General features: G+C 43.0%; 1 protein-coding gene across 8 annotated transcripts in view; it reads right to left on the bottom strand.

Annotated features, from left to right (window-relative positions):
- KIAA1217 (KIAA1217 ortholog) overlaps positions 1-18133 on the bottom strand; it is an 807714-nt gene that overhangs the window by 53305 nt on the left and 736276 nt on the right. The window lies entirely within an intron of this gene.

Here is an 18133-nt window from a genome sequence, read left to right on the forward strand (position 1 = left end):
GAAGGCCATGGAAGTTCACCCAGCCTGGCTCAGGAACATGGAGAACCTGCACATCCCCAGCTGAGGTCAAGATTCGTGATCACTGTTCTGTATCAAGCCAGTGACTTCCCTAAAAAGATACGGCATGGACCAACGGGGGCCTCTGGGAAAAATGAAAACCCCATCTCCCTCAGAAGCACTCCTGTTTGCGCAGCCTATGTTTTTGAGTCTTTCTGCCCCACTTTATTTCACCATGCACAACAGGGCTGTTCCCTAGCACTGGTGGCGTCCCAGGCCAGGTCTCGCTTAGCTGTGCACATTTCTATGCCATATACCGCAGCTGGAAGGCTGCTGAGTGGTTTTGGTGTAAATGGTGGAGATGTTTGCTGTGTGGATAGTAACACTTGTGTCACAGCTGAAGGGCAACGCAAACACATCTCTTCTTTAGACCATGGAGAAATATGACTGAAACCTGGCTGGGCGTGGTGGTTCACCCTGTGATCTCAGCACTTTGGGAAGCCAAGGTGGGCGGATCACCTGAGGTCAGGAGTTTGAGATCAGTGTGGTCAACATGGTAAAACTCTCTCTCTACTACCAACATCACGCCACTGAATGATAGACTGGGTAACAGAGTGAGACTCTGTCTCAAAAAAAAAAACAAAAAAACCAACAAACAAAAAAAAGAAACGCATGTATTTGAAGGTAGATTATGTTGGATCTAATGCCATAGGAACTTCGGCCTGGAGGCTTTCACAGAATCACACAGGAAAACGAATATCCCTAACAGCTTGCTCGTCTGAAGATGTGAATGGAAGATTTCCCAATGATTTCCTGTGTACAGATACTGTTCCTCTCTCTTCAGGGTTCTCTGATGCTTCTTTACAGTTTAACTGGCATTCGAAAAAGGCTTACAATTCTAGACCTCAGACAATGGATGTTTCACTGAACTATTGCCATTGTTTTCAACACATTGTTAAAAACAACAGCACAACTAAGTGAAGAGAGGAGTCCTATTCACCTGAGTGAATTCAGTCATGCATACTTGGTAGTTTAAAACAGGAAAAGGAGAGAGGGAAGAATTTAAATGGCATGGGCATCACCCGTGCTGATATCCCTCATGAGTGAGCATCCTCGAAGGAGCCTGAGATAAGAGAGGGGACCTCACTCCTCACTGTGGGTCTCAGTCTCACAGGCCTCTGGGTATGTGAGTGATGGGGATTCCTGTGCTGCAAATAGTATTTTCTTACACTATTAAATACAAGCTGGCAAATTTATCTGATACTTAGTAAAAAAAGTAATGATGGTCTGTCTGGCTGGGCATGGTGGCTCATGCCTATAATCTTAGCACTTTGGGAGGCCAAGGTGGGTGGATTGCCTGAGGTCAGGAGTTCAAGACCAGCCTGGCCATCATGGTGAAACCCCGTCTCTACTAAAAATACAAAAATTAGCTGGGCATGGTGGTGTATGCCTGTAATCCCAGCTACTTGGGAGGCTGAGGGAGGAGAATCGCCAGAACCTAGGAGGTGGAGGCTGCAGTGAGCCAAGATTGTGCCACCGCACTCCAGCCTGGGTGACAATATGAGACTTGGTCTCAAAAAAAAAAAAAAAAGTAATGACGGTCTGTTCTTTCACTACAAAAAGCCAACTGATTTAGTTGGGCTCTTTTTGAGAGATGGTGCATCTGTATCCTGAACTTTATGACAATCAAGATGATATTCAAGGGTAATTTGGCCAACTCAAGCATTGCGGCCTTGAGTTTTGCCTTTGGAATGTAACTCTCAGCACTGTATGTAACACTGATCTTAATTTTGTAATTGCAAGCTTCTGATGTCAGGACTCCGTGCATTTTCTTTAGTTTAAAACTGATGGTCTGTCACAATACCGAGTTTCTTGTGTGTAAGTCATGCAGTCTGGATAGTTAAAGGTTGCAAATCCACCAGAGGAAAAAAAAAACCCAAACAATTTAAGTATTTATAGTATGATCTCTCTGCTGTAATAGAGTGGAAAGAAGAGATCTCAAATTGTGAGAAAGAAATAGAAGAAATCTCAAATCTCAAATGGAAACGTATCTCCACGGAGTGATTTGCAAATGTTTCCAGGTACACCAGTTGATGCTAAACCTCTCAGCCATACAGCATTTCAGTCATACCTTGCTGTCCTCTTTGCCATAAAACAGTCCACATATCAAAGAAAAAAATTGTAAGAAATTCAAATAAGGAAAGCAGGTTAGTAAATATCCATTGGAAATCTTAACGTGATTGGCCCAAGTCACAATGGTATGGCAGAAGAAATGGAGGTGGTGGTTGCTCACTCTTCCTGGCACATGGGAGACACAGACTTGCACATTCACATCTTGAGATATGAATGATTTCCTCAGGAGAATGCTCAGTCCCAGGTGAAAGTTGCCCAGTGCCTCATCCATCCCACAGGGACTCTATCCACAGTGGTGCTGGAATAAAATGAATGACCCTAAGAACAGAGTTGCATTCAGAGCTACCTTGAGATGCACTAGTTTACTGCTCTCCTTCAATCCCAGGCAAATGCAAAGGATATTTCTTTAAGAATAAAAAAGGTAACGGCATTTTTAGAGTCTAGACAGCTTTGGTAAGGAAGTGGCTTAAAGGGTTCTGTACAGCTGGAGTGTGGGATAGGAAGGCATGATGACAACCTTAGTACATGCAGAAGACAGTAATATTAAGAGATGCAAGAAATAGGTAGGCCTCTTTTTTTTTTTTTGAGATGGAGTCTCACTCTGTTGCCCAAGCTGGAGTGCAGTGGCACAATCTCAGCTCACTGCAACTTCCACCTCATGGGCTCAAGCTATTCTGTCTCAGCCTCCTAAGTGGCTGGGACTACAGGTATGCACCACCATGCCCAGCTAATTTTTTTTGTATTTTTAGTAGAGATGGGGTTTCACCACGTTGTCCAGGATGGTCTTGATCTCTTGACCTTGTGATCCACCTGCCTCAGCCTCCCAAAGTTCTGGGATTACAGGCATAAGCCACCACGCCCCGCTGGTAGGTCTCATTTATGTTGAGACTAAATTAGATTCTGCTAAGAGAGAAATGGCAGAGGGGAGTCCTGGGCTTCCATTGCTGGCCACAAGAACAATGCTGGTTAGAGCTAGGTCAGCCTTCTTTCTCCTCCCAGGCTGGTCAACAGATTTCATTATGCTGTCCAACAAAGGAGAGCAACAGCATTAAAAATCAAAACAGGCTGGATGCAGTGACTCACATTCATAATTGGAGCAATTTGGGAGGCCAAGTTGGTAGATCACTAAAGGTCAGGAGTTCAAGACCAGCCTGGCCAACATGGTGAAACCCCATCACTGCTAAAAATACAAAAATTAGCTAGGTGTGGTAGCAGACACCCATAATCCCAGATACTCAGGAGGCTGAGGCAGGAGAATCACTTGAACTGGGGAGGCAGAAGTTGCAGTGAGCGGAGGTTGTCCCACTGCACTCCAGCCTGGGCAACAGTAAGACTTTGTCTCAAAAAAAAAAGGAAACAAAGCACCTGAATCATTCTGGATAAAGAAAAGAACATTTGTCCTCCACTGATTCATCCTCAAGGTTAGAACTGTAGAATGTTACAACACAGACCACGTTATCTGCATGTGGGAGTCCATGGGGCTGCAGACACACCGTTGGCATATTCCTTGGCTCAGTGAGTATTCAGCTTCTACCCTGGGTTCCCACCAGATAACAGTTTTAGGATGTAGAGAGAGACAACCCCCAACAACATCCTATTCTTTAGGGCTGATATTGACAGAGTTGCAGAACTGCCTGGGATAAGAGTTTGGATGCTTTTAGAACAAAAGGTCTATATCCACTCCAGCTACCCACATGCTTGGCTCTCCTGTTTGTATCTGTGAGGAAGGGAGTGAAAGCTCCCTTAGTGGCCTCTTTCAGGGGATGTCACCTGCAAGGCCACCTGGAAAAAGACAATGCATCAGAGATACTGAGTCAGGTGGCTTCTCATCTGACATCCCCCTGGAGAGTTCAGATGCTTGACAGCAGAGGAGGGCAGTTCTCGCCACGGTGGGAGCAGGCAGTACACAGAGCACCGAATACATGTGTATGCTCTATTGTCTTGGCCAAAGCCACTTCACAAAAATGCAATTCTTTTGACACATGGTAATGAGAAAACATTTTCCCTCCTATTTAATCGTCAAAATGTATCTGGTTTCAGGATTCATTTTTGGGACATTATCTGATTTATAAATTCATAAATAAGATTGTCTTTCCATTTTATGGTTGGTAATCTGGAAACAATTTTATGGTTTAACTAAATTACAGCAACTGGAAACTTATGCAGCCTTCTCCCATGATGAAATGTTAGGAAGTGTGTTTTAATGTTGAAAGGGAAGAATGCAAAGTGCAATGGAAGAAGGGAAATGAACACAACCCTGTCATTTTATTGCAGTGGCAATTTTGCATGATCATCATCAGAGTATTAAAGACCCTCAGGCTCATTCTTGCCAATATCGCTTGGTTTAAAGTATGACAGGACTGATACAATTACTGTTGAAAAGATGACTTAAAAATGATTTCATAAACCATTTTATATCATTCCACAAACCATGTTTATGTGATTAGTGTATATGGTTAACTAGTCATTTAATGTCTTAAGTCAGCCTGGCTGAATGAGTCTTCTCATGATCCAAACATAACATTAATAAAAAAGCGCAAGTCAAATTGAGGGAAGTGCTGTTTCCAGGGTTTAAAGTCCAACTACTCTAAACAACTTTACTGCAAGCTTCCTGTCTGTCTGTGAAGCTGAAGCAAAACTCATACTGTGTTGGTCTGTTCTCTCTGTCTTTGGAACACAGGGAAAGCAATAAAATTCTGTGTTTAGGGGATGATTTTTAGCCAATGACTCCATTTATAGAACTTTTTTTTTTAGACAGGGTCTCATTCTGTTCCCAGCTCACGACAGCCTCAACTCACCAATCTCAAGAGATTCTTTTACCTCAGTCCCCCAAGTACCTGGGATCACAGACATGCACCACCACACCTGGCTAGTTCTTCTGTATTTTTTGTAGAGATGGGGTTTTGCCATGTTGCCCAGGCTGGTCTTAATCTCCTGGACTCAAGCGATCAGCCTTCCTCGGCCTCCCAAAGTGTTGGAATTATAGGTGTAAGCCACCATGCCTGGCCTATTTATATAACTTTTTGATTCAAGTTTCACCTTCTTTTTTTTTTTTTGACTAGGGACTTTGTACTGACTGAGGCTTCACTAAGCCTGAATTAAGTCCTATTGTCTACCTAAGTAAATGAACAGCTATTAAGAAACAAGTCAATAGCATAACACGCATGAGGTTGGCGATTTCCCTATTAGGAATCCCAAAGAATTTGTTCTTAAATATCCAGAAGACATATAAGAGGAGGTGGCTGAAACCAGCTAGCTGAGCTGATATGATCAGCCCTTAGTCTGAAGCATTAACCTTCCTAACCAGTTAGGGGATGGTTTTTAGCCAGTGACTCCATTTATAGAACTATTTCTTTTTTTTTTTTTTGAGACAGGGTCTCATTCTGCTCCCAGGCTGGAGTACAGTGAGCATGATCACAGCTCACTGTGGCCTCAATCCACTATAGTCAGTAACGACGACCGTATTCTGGCCTTCTGAGAGTCCCTCCTAGGTGGTTCCTCCATTTGCTTCTAGTCCTAAATTTTGCATTGTTTTTCTTTGTATTCCTGCTCATTCCCTCTCATCTCTCTCCCCTGACAAAGTGCAGCATGGTCAATGAGTCAATCGACAAATACTTTTGAGCCTTTAATATGTGCTAGGTAACATGCAAGCCCCCGTGGACACGGCAGAGGCACAGCATCACCTTTCTCAGGCAGTGCCTTTTTTTCACAATGTCAATTTCTTTTTTTTCTGGGAGAAATCTATCTGAACCAAACTCTTTAGTCTTGGCAGTGCCGAAGGCATTTTCCAGAATGCAATAGTGAACAGGTTTAAAGCGAGGCTATGCCCTTGTTTGTTCATGCCCTGACTCTTTGGTATGAGGAAAAAAAAAAACCCAAAGTAATTAAAGATTCTGTTTGCAGATGAGTTCAACAAAACAATGGAATTCAAATTGAATCTGTGGTAAAGCTTCAAATGTGACTCTGAGCAATGAACTTTCTATTTCTGCCTGATGTTAACCTATTGGTAGAAAAGCTGTGTAACTAAAGACATTGTTCTCCAGACTCCCAATACATTTAACTTCTCATTGAGGCGTTTAGGTCTACTGGGGAGACATTGGTGTAGCTGGTGGTCAGCTATGCCATTTCTTCTCCTTGGGCCCTATGCTCATGGCATGAGCAAGAAGACTGGGTATGTTCTGTCTCCTCTAAAAAGCACTTTAATCTTGTGTTCTGTCTAATGTCTCAGCATCTTCCTTGCTTTGGAATTACTATTTCTTTTGAGACAGAGTCTCACTCTGTCACCCAGGCTGGAGTGCAGTGGTGTGACCTCGGCTCACTGCAACCTCTGCCTCCTGGGTTCACGTGATTCTCCTGCCTCAGCCTCTCGAGTAGCTAGGACTAGAGGCACCTGCCACTACCCCTGGCTAATTTTTTGCCTTTTTAGTAGAGACGGGGTCTCACCGTCTTAGCCAGGATGGTCTTGATCTCCTGACCCTGTGATCCACCCGCCTCAGCTTCCCAAAGTACTGGGATTACAGGCATGAGCCACCGTACCCGGCTGGAATTCTTGAGTATCTCATCCCTTAATTCCCTACCATTATCCAGGAAATCCCTTTCCATCCCTGGATGACTTGAGCATGGAACTGTATTCCCATCTACCACATCCCAGCTGCTATCCTTCGTAGCTTCAACGTCCATACTTACAAACCCTACAGAAATTTGGCACCATAGAGCCTCAAAATCTTCACAGCCAGCCTCTGACCTTGAATTCTAACTCCAAATGGTGTAATCATGATCTGAAACTCCAAGACCCCCTCTAAGTATAGCAATGTTTCGTTGTCTTCAGTTCTCTTATTCATACAAACCATTTCTTTATCTGCAGCCTGGCCTTACTTTCTCCACCTTCGATACTGTCTGGAGAGTCTCTGGTCATTTCTCCTGCCTCTTACCCAGGTTGGACCCCGGATACTTTCAACATTATCCTGACTGGACCCCATTGCATCTGGGCTCTTTTTCAGCCTTGCTATTCCCATGCTACATGGACATTGCTTTCTGAATGACAGACAAGGGCAATAAAGGAGAAGAAAAGGCCCCCTGTGCCCTTTGATTTCTTCCTATGTCCTCTCCTTCTGGTAATCTTCAAGGAGACAGAATTGGGGGAGATTTTCTTATTAGGCACTTTTCCCAAGTCAGGAAAGAGACTGTAACCCAACAAGAGGGGTTCATCTAAATGTTCTGCATTTAACTTATGAAGCATGAAGACAGACAATTTAAGAATACCTGTAAAAATACAGGCAAAAATTCCTCCATTTACAAGGATCTGCAGGAAAAAGCTATTTCTAATCTTTCTTCATAAATTCACTGAAGGGTTGAGAGAATGAAAATTGACAATGAGATGTGAAGAGGGAATGCTGTGGAGATGGTGATATTCTCTCTAATAAACAGTTCTTCACATATGCCTAGGGATGTTGTTTATTTTCTTCAAGGCCTCCGGAGACAATTGATTATCATGGCAATTTCAGTTCACTTCCACCATCAGTTTGTGTGTGAGCACCATGATGGGCGCTGAGGGTCAGTGATGATGATGCCTTTCTTCCTGATCCCAGGCTGCTGATGATTTGGCTTGGGTGGGCACGGTGGCTACAGCCCAGCCAGGACTCTGTGTGGTTCCTCTGTGCTCAGTGCTATCAATAAGGTGCCCTGGATGATAGAGACAGAGCAATAGGCTGGGGAAGAACAAGTCCTCATTATGTCAGAGTGGCAGAGGGTTGACCTGGCCAGGGCTTCAGGGGCAGGGAATAGCATCATTTATCCTCCACACAAGGACACTTCAGAAAATGGACAGGGGAGCCACTGGTCATTGCAAGTATTGTATAAGGACAACAGGGATACCCTGGAGCTGTCCCGGTCCAGCTCAGAAGGGCATTCTCCCCACTCATGCATCATCTTAGGAACTCTCCCTCTGACTCTGAGTGTGATGGGAGCCATGGGGAGGTCTGAGCTGAGGTTGGACATGAAAGGTCTCATGTTTTAATAGGGTCCCTCTGGCCCCTCTACTGAGAACAGACTGACGATGAGCAGGGACTGAGTGGGGAGACTTCTTGGGAGGCCACTGTAGTAAGTCAGGTAAGAGGTGGAGGTGGCTTATCTCAGCAGGTAGCTATGAACTTGAGAGCAATGGCTGGAGCCAAGAAACCTCCAAATACAGATCTAACTGTTCTCTGGGTCTGGGTGTCCAAATGCAGAGTTGGGGAGACAGGAATCAAGCTGACACCAAGGCTTTTGACCTGAGTGACTGGATGAATGAAGCTGCCATTACCTGATAGGAAGAAGACAGGACTTTATTTTGGGCATGCTGCATTCAAGTTCATTAACAGACATCCATGGGGAGATACAAATCTCTACTCAGAAGTCACTTAACATCTCTCTCTGAGTCTCTCCGCTTCCTTAACCATCAAACTGGGCAAACAACTGCCTTCCCTGTCCCAAAGGCTATCATCCTACAGAGACATTGAAATGAGGGGAATGAGAAAAATGTGCAGGGAAGCACATTATAACCTGTAAACCACTGTGGATGTGTAAGCCTTCATGATATCCCTTTAAATTTGTTCATTCAACAAATATTTCTTGGGTCAGGCACAGTTCAAGATGCTGGGGATATAGTGGTAAAAGCACAGGGCCTGCCCTCAGGGAACTTACATTTGGGGCATGGGAGATTGCAGGGGAGTATTGCAACTTCAAGTGTCATGGCCAGGAAAGGCCTCCCTGAGTTGACAAAACCTTGAGGTTGGAGAGGAGCCAGTCAGGTAGTCATTTGCTGGAAGAATGCACAAGGCAGAAGAAAGATCAAAGGCAAATTCTCCAAGGTCAGAAAGTCCCGGACAAGGTCAATGACAGGAAGTGAGGGAACATGGAGTTGAGTTCTTGGCAGGTCATGGAAAAGGCTGAACGAACCCTTACTCTTTAGAGAAAACAGTCTCAGAAGGCTCCCACCCCTTGTTAAGCAGGGGTACCCATTCTCTCACACCCACTACCCACAGAAATCCAGCCTCACTTAGAATTCTGGAATTATATAAGTTTCTGGTTGGAAGGGATTCATGTGAACCCCATAGTTCTTCCCATTCTGGGTCTGTGATCTTGACTGAAGCAATTAAAAAAAAAAAAAAAGGCTGGCAGATCCAGCTAGGAGGGCCAAGCTCAGTCCCGCCCAGGCCTGGTGTTCTCCACATGTACAATTGGTTTCCGAGGTTCCAGCAGCGCTCTGCCCAGCACAGCAAATGCGCTTGGGGAAAGCTCCAGGCAGGCTTTCATCTAATTCACAATTCACTCTCTGTGTAGGCCGTTCTGGTTGGAACCAGTAAACAGTCCCAAGTCAGGAATAAGGACACAACCGCCCTCAGATTCGAAGGGCTGGCACAACTACATGGCTTCATGGTTTTATGTCAATGAGACATTTATTCATAGAAAACTTTCCAGTACACAAAGTGATCTAATAGTGATTTTCATTAAATTGCACAGAACTCAGCCCTCTGTCAGGCAGTGGCTCACACTTGTAATCCCCAAATTTTGGGAGACTGAGGTGGGAGGCTTGCTTAAATTCAGGAGCTCGAGGCTACAGTGAGCTATGATTGCACCACTGCGCTCCAGCCTTGGTGACAGAGCAAGAACCTGTCTCTAAAATAATAATACATTAAAAAATAAAAATAGGTCGGGAGCAGTGGCTCACACCTGTAATTCTAGCACTTTAGGAGGCCGAGAAGGGCGGATCACTTGAAGTCAGGAGTTCGAAACCAGCCTGGCCAACATGGTGAAACCCTGTCTCTACTAAAAATACAACAACAACAAAAAATTAGCTGGGCATGGTGGTGGGCACCCATAATCCTAGCTACTTGGGAGGCTAAGGCATGAGAATTGCTTGAACCCGGGACGTGGAGGTTACAGTGAGCTGATGATATCATGCCACTACACTCTAGCCTGGGCAACAGAGTGAGACTCTACCTCAAGAAAAAAAAAAAAGAAAAAAATATATAAAAATAAAAAATTGCATGGAGTAGATTATCATCCCCTTATAAAAGACACTGAGGCTTAGCCAGGCGGGGCCTTTCCTAGGGAAACAGAGCAAATTAGCTTGCAGGCCTCTCGGATCCAGGGCTCTCTGGCACTGAGCTGCCTCCCTTAGTGACTCACATCTGGGGTGAGGCACTTCACTTCCTGCTGGGTCTCTGCTGGGTGACTAGAACCGCCACTCCCCAGGGCAAGCCTACACCCTGCTCTATGATATCACCTGTTTTGCATTTTCTTTCTCTTCCCTGAGGGTAAACTGGAACATTCATGTTCTGGATGTGACATCTCATTTTTTTGCACAGGTATAAACGGGTAGGAATAGCAGTTGGTTCATGTTATGGGCTACCTGAACACGGCCGGCTAATTTACCTTCAAATGAGAGATGGTGTCAGAAGCTGTGGAGAGATGTTCTCTTCAACGGATCTCACGGTGACTGTGGAAATAAACCCCCCTAATCCTGCCTGCTTTAGGGCTGTAAATCTTAGGGTGGACACAAAGGAAATAAAATAATGACTCTTAGGGAAAAGAAGGAAAACATTTGCTATACTTGGTCTCTCTAGTCGATTTCTTTTTTGTTTTGTCGTCTTAGTTATTTGTGTTTACAATGACAACATTTTAGAGGAGCCATGGGGTGGTCTGAGCTGAGGTTGGACACGAAAGGTCTCATGTTTTAACAGGGTCACTCTGGCCTCCCCACTGAGAACAGGCGGAAGGTGGGCAGGGACTGAGTGGGGAGACCTCCTGGGAGACCACTGTGGCAAATCAGGTGAGACATGGAGGTGGCTTGGCCCAGCTGGTGGCTCTGAGGTCAAGAGCAATGGCTGGAGCTGCCATCATGGCAGCATGATAGCAAAATGTCATTTAACTAGACTAGCTCCAGTCCTTGGACCCTCAGGTAGTCTCCTTGCTGTTTCCCCTTCTGTAAAGCCAGGTATTAGGACACAGTATTCTCTAAGGTCTTTTTAGCTTTGAGGATGGACAAAGAACAAGTTGGCCCTGCATGAGTATAATGGGCAACACAGACTTTTTTTTTTTTTGGAGACAGGCTCTCACTCTGTTACCCAGGCTGGAGTATAGTCATGCAATCATAGCTCACTGCAGCCTCCAACTCCTGGGCTCAAGTAATCCTTCCACCTCAGCCTCCCTAGCACCTGGGACTACAGGCAGACCACCACATCTGGATAATTAAAAAAATTTTTTTTGTAGAGATGGGATCTCACTATGTTGCCCAGGCTGGTCTCGAACGCCTGGGCTCAAGTCACCCTCCCGCCTCAGCCTCCTAAAGTGCTGGAATTATAGGCATGAGCTACTGTGCTCAGTTCAATACAGCCTTTTTAAGATCTGCGATTTTGAAAGTTATAATTCATGCTTAGACCCAGCTATATTTTTTGAATCACTTCGTTTCTGAAAAATGAAGTCCAGACTTCAAATAAGGACAAGTGTAATCTCCATGTTTTCCGCCAGACAGAAGGACAACTAAATCCTAGGAGAGGCTACACTGTGTGGCCTGTGCATCAGCAGAATCTAGGATTATGAGCTCCTGGGCTATTTTGACGACTCCATCTTTAGGTTGGGTGGAAACCCCACGACTCTGCATTAAGTAGATTTTGCCATATTTTAAGGAGGCTGACTCTGAACCTAAGCGATTCCACTTCTCTTTGAAGTTCTAGTTGGCAAAGGAAGGAGTTATCTGAATCTCACAGTATTTAGGTTTTTCTGGCTTAGTTTCTGGTTTCAGACTTAAGGCTTCTGATTGACAGCACACCGTGAATATTCAAAGGAGATACAGAGGCACATTTTAATTTGATCTAATTAGTGACAGATGATGGCTTTTCCTTTTGAGAGACTGATTTGTTTAAAGTAGCACACAGACCTTGTGGCTGCCATTCCACTGGTATTTTTGACAGACTATCCCTGGTGTAAGCATAGAGCTAGCTTCATAAATTTGTTAGTTGGTCAAGTATGTTTATTAAACAACTGTTGCCTGAACTCAGCAGTCTAAGGAATAACTAGCAAATATCACTTAACCATGAAATTCAATTCCTGTGAATGAAATAACAATTCAATTGATCAGCACTTGATTTCTGAGACTGGCAAAAACATCATATCAAGATGTCATTTATATAGGTGCCATGATGGTAAAAGTATAGGAGATTTTGGATAAAGACTAGTTGGCCTTTCCCAAATGACATCTTTTCATTTCATTATATACATGCCCTAAATCCTAGACCATCTCGATGTTCTTGTGAAGGCTCTCAGACCCACGTAACTTTGGGAAAATGTTCCCTTTTCTGAATTCATAGCGATTACAGTCTGTATCACTTCTTTGGAATTAATTATGTACAAGCAGACCCCAAATTATGGCAGGCTTGTCACTGAAAAGTTTACTTGTACTTTCATTCTTTAGAACTTGGAATAAATGGTGGTTGGATTTCCAGCTGGCCCATGGAGGCCTCTTTAACCTACAATGTATTATTAGTCCTATCGTTGTTTCTCATTGTTTTCAAGGAAAACGTGTCCTGACTTCCAAGCTGGACTTTGGGAAGCTGGGAAGAGCTCTTTCTCTGGAGCTCAAGCCTCTGCGGGAGGCATGTGACTTTGCATGTTCCCCCCTACCCCGCCCCCCCGGCTTACAAGGAGATGTTGTCACTCTCAGGAAGACAAGAAGAGCATCCCTGGGCATTACCAAAGCCCAAAGAAGTATCAAGAGTGAAATTCTGTGGTTGTGTTTGTTTCTCAAAAACAGGTATTCAGCAGGCATCTGTAACTCGGAAGCTTCCTGTACTTAACTGTGACAAAGCTGATATGTTTATATTAAGCTTTTAATATTTTATGACTGTCTTCATGGTTTATGTTCCTGGTGCACGGGAACCACATCTAAGTTTCTTTATGTGCAGCAAATCATCCAGTCCACAGCTAAGCACATAAGAGCAGCTCAATAAACATTTATTGATCCATAATTACAGCTACATGAAAAAGCAATTCAGACAAGAGCTGAATCAGTCAGGCACTGTTAGGCATCAAAACGGATAACCTAATGATTTGAAGCATACCTGGTTTAGCTGCCTTTATCTCCAGTCTTATAGCTCAGAGGCAGTTTTAAAAGGATGCCCTGAACCCAGCTTGTCTTTTTGCCCCTGAACCTAAGCAGATGTGCAACCCTGGCTCCTTTCCTGAAATGAACTTAAAAGCAGCTTTGATACTCTAAACATTCCGATTTGGATCTGTAAGCCCAGCTAATTCTACTCTGTGTTCACATTTAGTTTAATTTTCCCACGCTCACTCCCTTTATGTGTTTTCTGATATTATATTCAAAAACGTCTCTCCCTGCTTCTTCGGGCAGCTCCTCATCCTGGCCAACTCCGTGTATTTACATTCCTGTTTAGTAGCACTTAGAGTGCTTTGCTCCAACTAGAAACTCTCGACCACTTGGTATATCCCAGGCTGACCTGTATAACACACTGACCTGTAACGAGTCATTGCATCCAACAGGGTAGACACATTATTATCTCTATGTCACAGATGAGCAAATGGAGGCAGTGCAAGATTCAATATTTGTCAAAGGCTCCAGCTGCTAGCAAGTGTTAGAACTGGGATTTGAACCCAGGTAGTCTGGCTTGGAAGTTCACTACAAGTTACTGCTTTTGAACAATTGGTTGGTGAGCAGATTGACTGATCCGAAGGTAGTCATAGCAAGTTCTATCAATAATGAGTTGCTTTACCAAGAGGAAGAGGGCAGAATGGAGGTAATAACTGTCCTGATCCTTGCCTTACGAATGTTACAATTTACATTGCTTGAACATGGGGTATTCTTTCATTTCTCTATTTTATTGAAAGTAGAAAAAGTTCAAATTTCCTTTAGAGCAACATTTCTAATCTGGGGCATTTCGCCTCCCTGGGCAGGCCATTATAATATGTAGAGATGTCTTTGATGACTCTGGCTAGGGCAGGACTGGTGGTGGGTATTTGCTACTGGCATCTAGTGGGTAAAGGCTACAGGTGCTGCTAAACATCTGCTCTGGTTTGGATACGGTTTGTTTGTCCCCACTAAAACTCATGTTGAAATGTGATACCCCATGTGGCAATGTTGGGAGGTGGGGTCTAGTGGAAGGTGTTTGGGTTATGGGGGCAGATTCCTCAAGAAGGGCCTCATGCCGTTCTCAAGTGAGTAATTTCTCACTCTCACTCTTGAGAGACTGGACTTATTCTCACGGTAATGAATTCCTTCCCCCGAGAATGGGTTGCTATGAAACCAGACCCCCCTCAGGTTTCTCCCTCTTTGCATGGGTCCACTTCTCCCTTGACCTTCTCTGCCATGCTGTGATGCAGCACAAAAGCCCTTGCCAGAAGCTAGGGCCGTGCCCTAGAACTTCTCAGCCTCTAGAACCATGAGCTAAATAAGCCTCTTCTCTTTACAAAGTAACCGGTCTGAGGCATTTTTTTCTAGCAACACAGAATGGACTAAGACAACATCCTACAATGCACAGAACAGACCCTACAGCAAATTATCAGGCCCAAAATGTCAACAGTGCAGAGGTTAAGAAACCCTGCTTTACCGAGATGCTAAGTCCAACTACTTAGGATATCTCTGATGTAGCTCACTTTTTACCACACCAGCAAGAAAGGAGAACAATTAATCCTTCTTTTCCCATCATTCAAACTGACTGTCCTCTAGGAGGATAAAACGATTTAGAAAATCTTCAAAGATCTTCCAGTCACAGTGAACATTTTTCAATGACATAAATCCGAATTTAGACTTTCATTTGATCAACTGTTTAACCAAGGATTCATCTCATCCCTAAATATTACCAACACGGTAACACTGAATCCTAATAAGATGAGAAAGTGATGTGAAATGATTAAAAGCAGACACAAGCTGCCAGCTGCCATGTGGGCTTCCTCCAGTACACAGAAGGTTCTGCCCTCTAAGTCTACCAAGCTCAAACATCACAACAAAACTCAAGTTGCTTGTTTTTTCTGTATATATAGGTGCCCAGCTGGGGCAAAATTTTTCTTCCTAGTGTAACTCTATACTAATTTGTTGCATTTAACTGCTCTACCTACAGAATAGTGTAAAAATACAATCTAATTTCAAGTTTACTGTGTCCTGAAAAGTCAATTTGGAGGAATCTGCTATACATTTTGAAGGCAAGTTAGTTACTTTGCAATGAGCACTCTTGAATTTTGAGTGTTATTTCACTAAGATCTTTTACATTACAATATATGATCCGAACTACAAATAGAAAATAGCAAAACATAAATGTCCCAGAATTTTACAATCCTTAAGGGCTGTTTTATGTGCCATGAATAGAAATAATGATGCTGTTTAATGAAGTAATTTTACAACCTAGAGAAGACAGAGCCTCAGACACTAAGCCATTTGTCACACATGGGCTCCTTGGACAGTCTCTCCTAGTCACTAGGACTATTCTCTACTTGCAGTCCTAGCTGAATGGAAGTCACTTGGGTAAAGCCACTTTATTACTCAAGATTGCTTTCTTTTCTACAAGCTCAGACACTAGAATGGCTGTTCTGAAAGTCATAGCAGCTAGTCAAAGCATCTGTCACTGTACCCCAAAGTCCCTGGTATTCCTGGGTGGAGACCTCTACCATCATGTGAATGTTATACCATAGACATCGTGTTCTCCAGATAGTCTAGATGCAATTTATTATTACTAGATGCTCATGGAAGCATCTTTAAAAAGAAAGAGATGCCAAATTCATTAGCACAAGGTACGTGACTATATATGACTCAAGATTCAATTACTTAGTCTTGAGCAAGCTATTTTCAAGTCAATAGAGCTGTTACCAAATCATATTCCTTCAAAAAAGCTACCATTGGATGTCTTCTAAGTATGAATGTGGAAGGAAGAATTTTTCCCTCTGATTTCTGACATCCCGCAGTTATCTGGGCTATTACATTGAAGTGCTCTTCAGAACAGCATTGGAACCCAGCGGTGCCAACAGAAAGCACAGCCACTGATTTCTCAGCTTCCCTCCTGTGTTTCTGCAGCTTCACATCTTCGATGTAAAATGTCATTTGAGAGTCTCATATAAAAAACACTCTCAGATTTATTTGCTTTTTAATATTATGAAATTGCAACAGAAATTGGATTGGTTCTTTATAGGACCCTGTGCTCATAAAGTTAAGCTTTAAAGCTTAACTTGAAAACTCTTTAACAATACTTACACAGATTAAGTATTTCTAAATAACATCATGGTATTGATGAGACAATGGACTATAATTTTGTGCTTCAGTAATTGTTTCTGATGTTCCTGTTTTTAACATTTTTCTTTGACATAGTACTCAGATGCATTAAAAAGAAAAATCTGTCAAGAATGTTGTCCTCTTTCTTCCCTATTTCTGCATAATTGTGCTAATATACTAGCTAGGGCAGTTATACTTAAAATGGCATGTATATATTTAGCAGCATAATTATGCAAATTTTACTGTGTTTATGATTGTAAATATCCTTTAGGAGCAGTTACTTAGCATCCAGCCCTGAAACAATTTTTGAAGAATTCTGGTTAAAATGTTCAGAATTCACTCCTGAATTAACTGCTCTGCCATATGAAAGTATGGCTTATAACTCTTATTTGCAAGGCAGAATAGTGCACAGTGGTGAACAGTATGGAATATTTAGGATTTGTTAATAGACCTGGACATTTTATGCCACTTACTGGCTTTGTGGCCTCAGGCAAGTTACTTAACCTCTCTGAGCCTCAGTTTCTTATCTGTAAAATGGAGATGATGATAGTACATGCCTCACTGGGTTGTCATAATGATTACATCTTATAATATATAGAAATCACTTCACATGGTGCTTGGCTCACAAAAGACTCTCAGTGAATGATAGGTGCCATTCATCTCCTTCATATACATTTCCCAGGAATACTACACGTCAGCCTAATTACCAAGATACGTAAAAGAGTTCAGGGCCAGATTCTGAGCCGTCCTTGGAGGAGGAAGTATGGCATGAGCTCCACCCTTGTCACTTTGTCCCATGTAAGAAACAATGGGGGAAGCATATGGGAGTGCTAAGGGCAAAAGTTCCAGACTCAAGTTCTTTTGACTGGAGAAGTATTTTTTACCTTTGACATGCACCTGGGTGGAGTTAGTGGGGAGTGTTTATGTCTTTCTGCAATACTGATTCTAAACGTAGACAGAGTGAGTGTGTGTACGTGTCTGCATGGGTGTATGTGTAGGTGTGTCTGTCTCGTGTGTGGCATGTGTGTCTCTGTGTGTGTCTCTTTGTGTGTCCATGTGGTATATGTGTGTCTTTGTGTGTCTATGTGTCTATGTGCAGGTCTCTAGGAAAAGAGAATCTAACCAGCCCACATATACCCAAGCACTCCAATTCCAGCCTCTGGAGATAAGCTGATTAACAGGTGAGGAGTCACCTTGGCAAGTTGTATGAGATAAAATTCTTCCTCTGCTATTTCACATTATGGAGAATGAAAAATGTGAACATGTAAAATTACATTCATAATTATAATCATATGTCAGAATACAGTGGTTACAATGACAGTGTATTTTAGGTGAATATGCATCTATTTAGTCAGTTTTTCTCATATTTATTAATCTGGAGATACAATAATTTGTATTTTCTAAAAAGGTTTTCTAATATGTAAAAGTGAAATCCAAATAATTTTCCGAAATTTTATAAAATGGAAGTCTCTGAGGTTGGCAGATCTTTTTTAAAAAAAGGAGTGGAGGCCCTAAAAGAATAGCTATAGTACCAAAAGCTAAAATCCTTCAAGACTTTGAGCCCATACAGAGAAGGTGCCACAGGTCAGCAGAGGGTTTCTTTGTTTATTCTCTCCGTAACTAAATCTCTTGATAAGTGAGGCTCAAGGACGCACATTAAGTTGTGTATGTGTGGTAATTACATGGCTGACACTGAGCTAGGTTCTGGGAAGAAGGCAGACACCATCGTTGGCCAAAAATTTTGGTAAT

This window comes from Aotus nancymaae, unplaced genomic scaffold (assembly GCF_030222135.1).
Source record: "Aotus nancymaae isolate 86718 unplaced genomic scaffold, 86718_ANA_hifiasm-v0.15.2.pri h1tg000077l, whole genome shotgun sequence".
NCBI classification, from domain to species: domain Eukaryota; kingdom Metazoa; phylum Chordata; class Mammalia; order Primates; family Aotidae; genus Aotus; species Aotus nancymaae.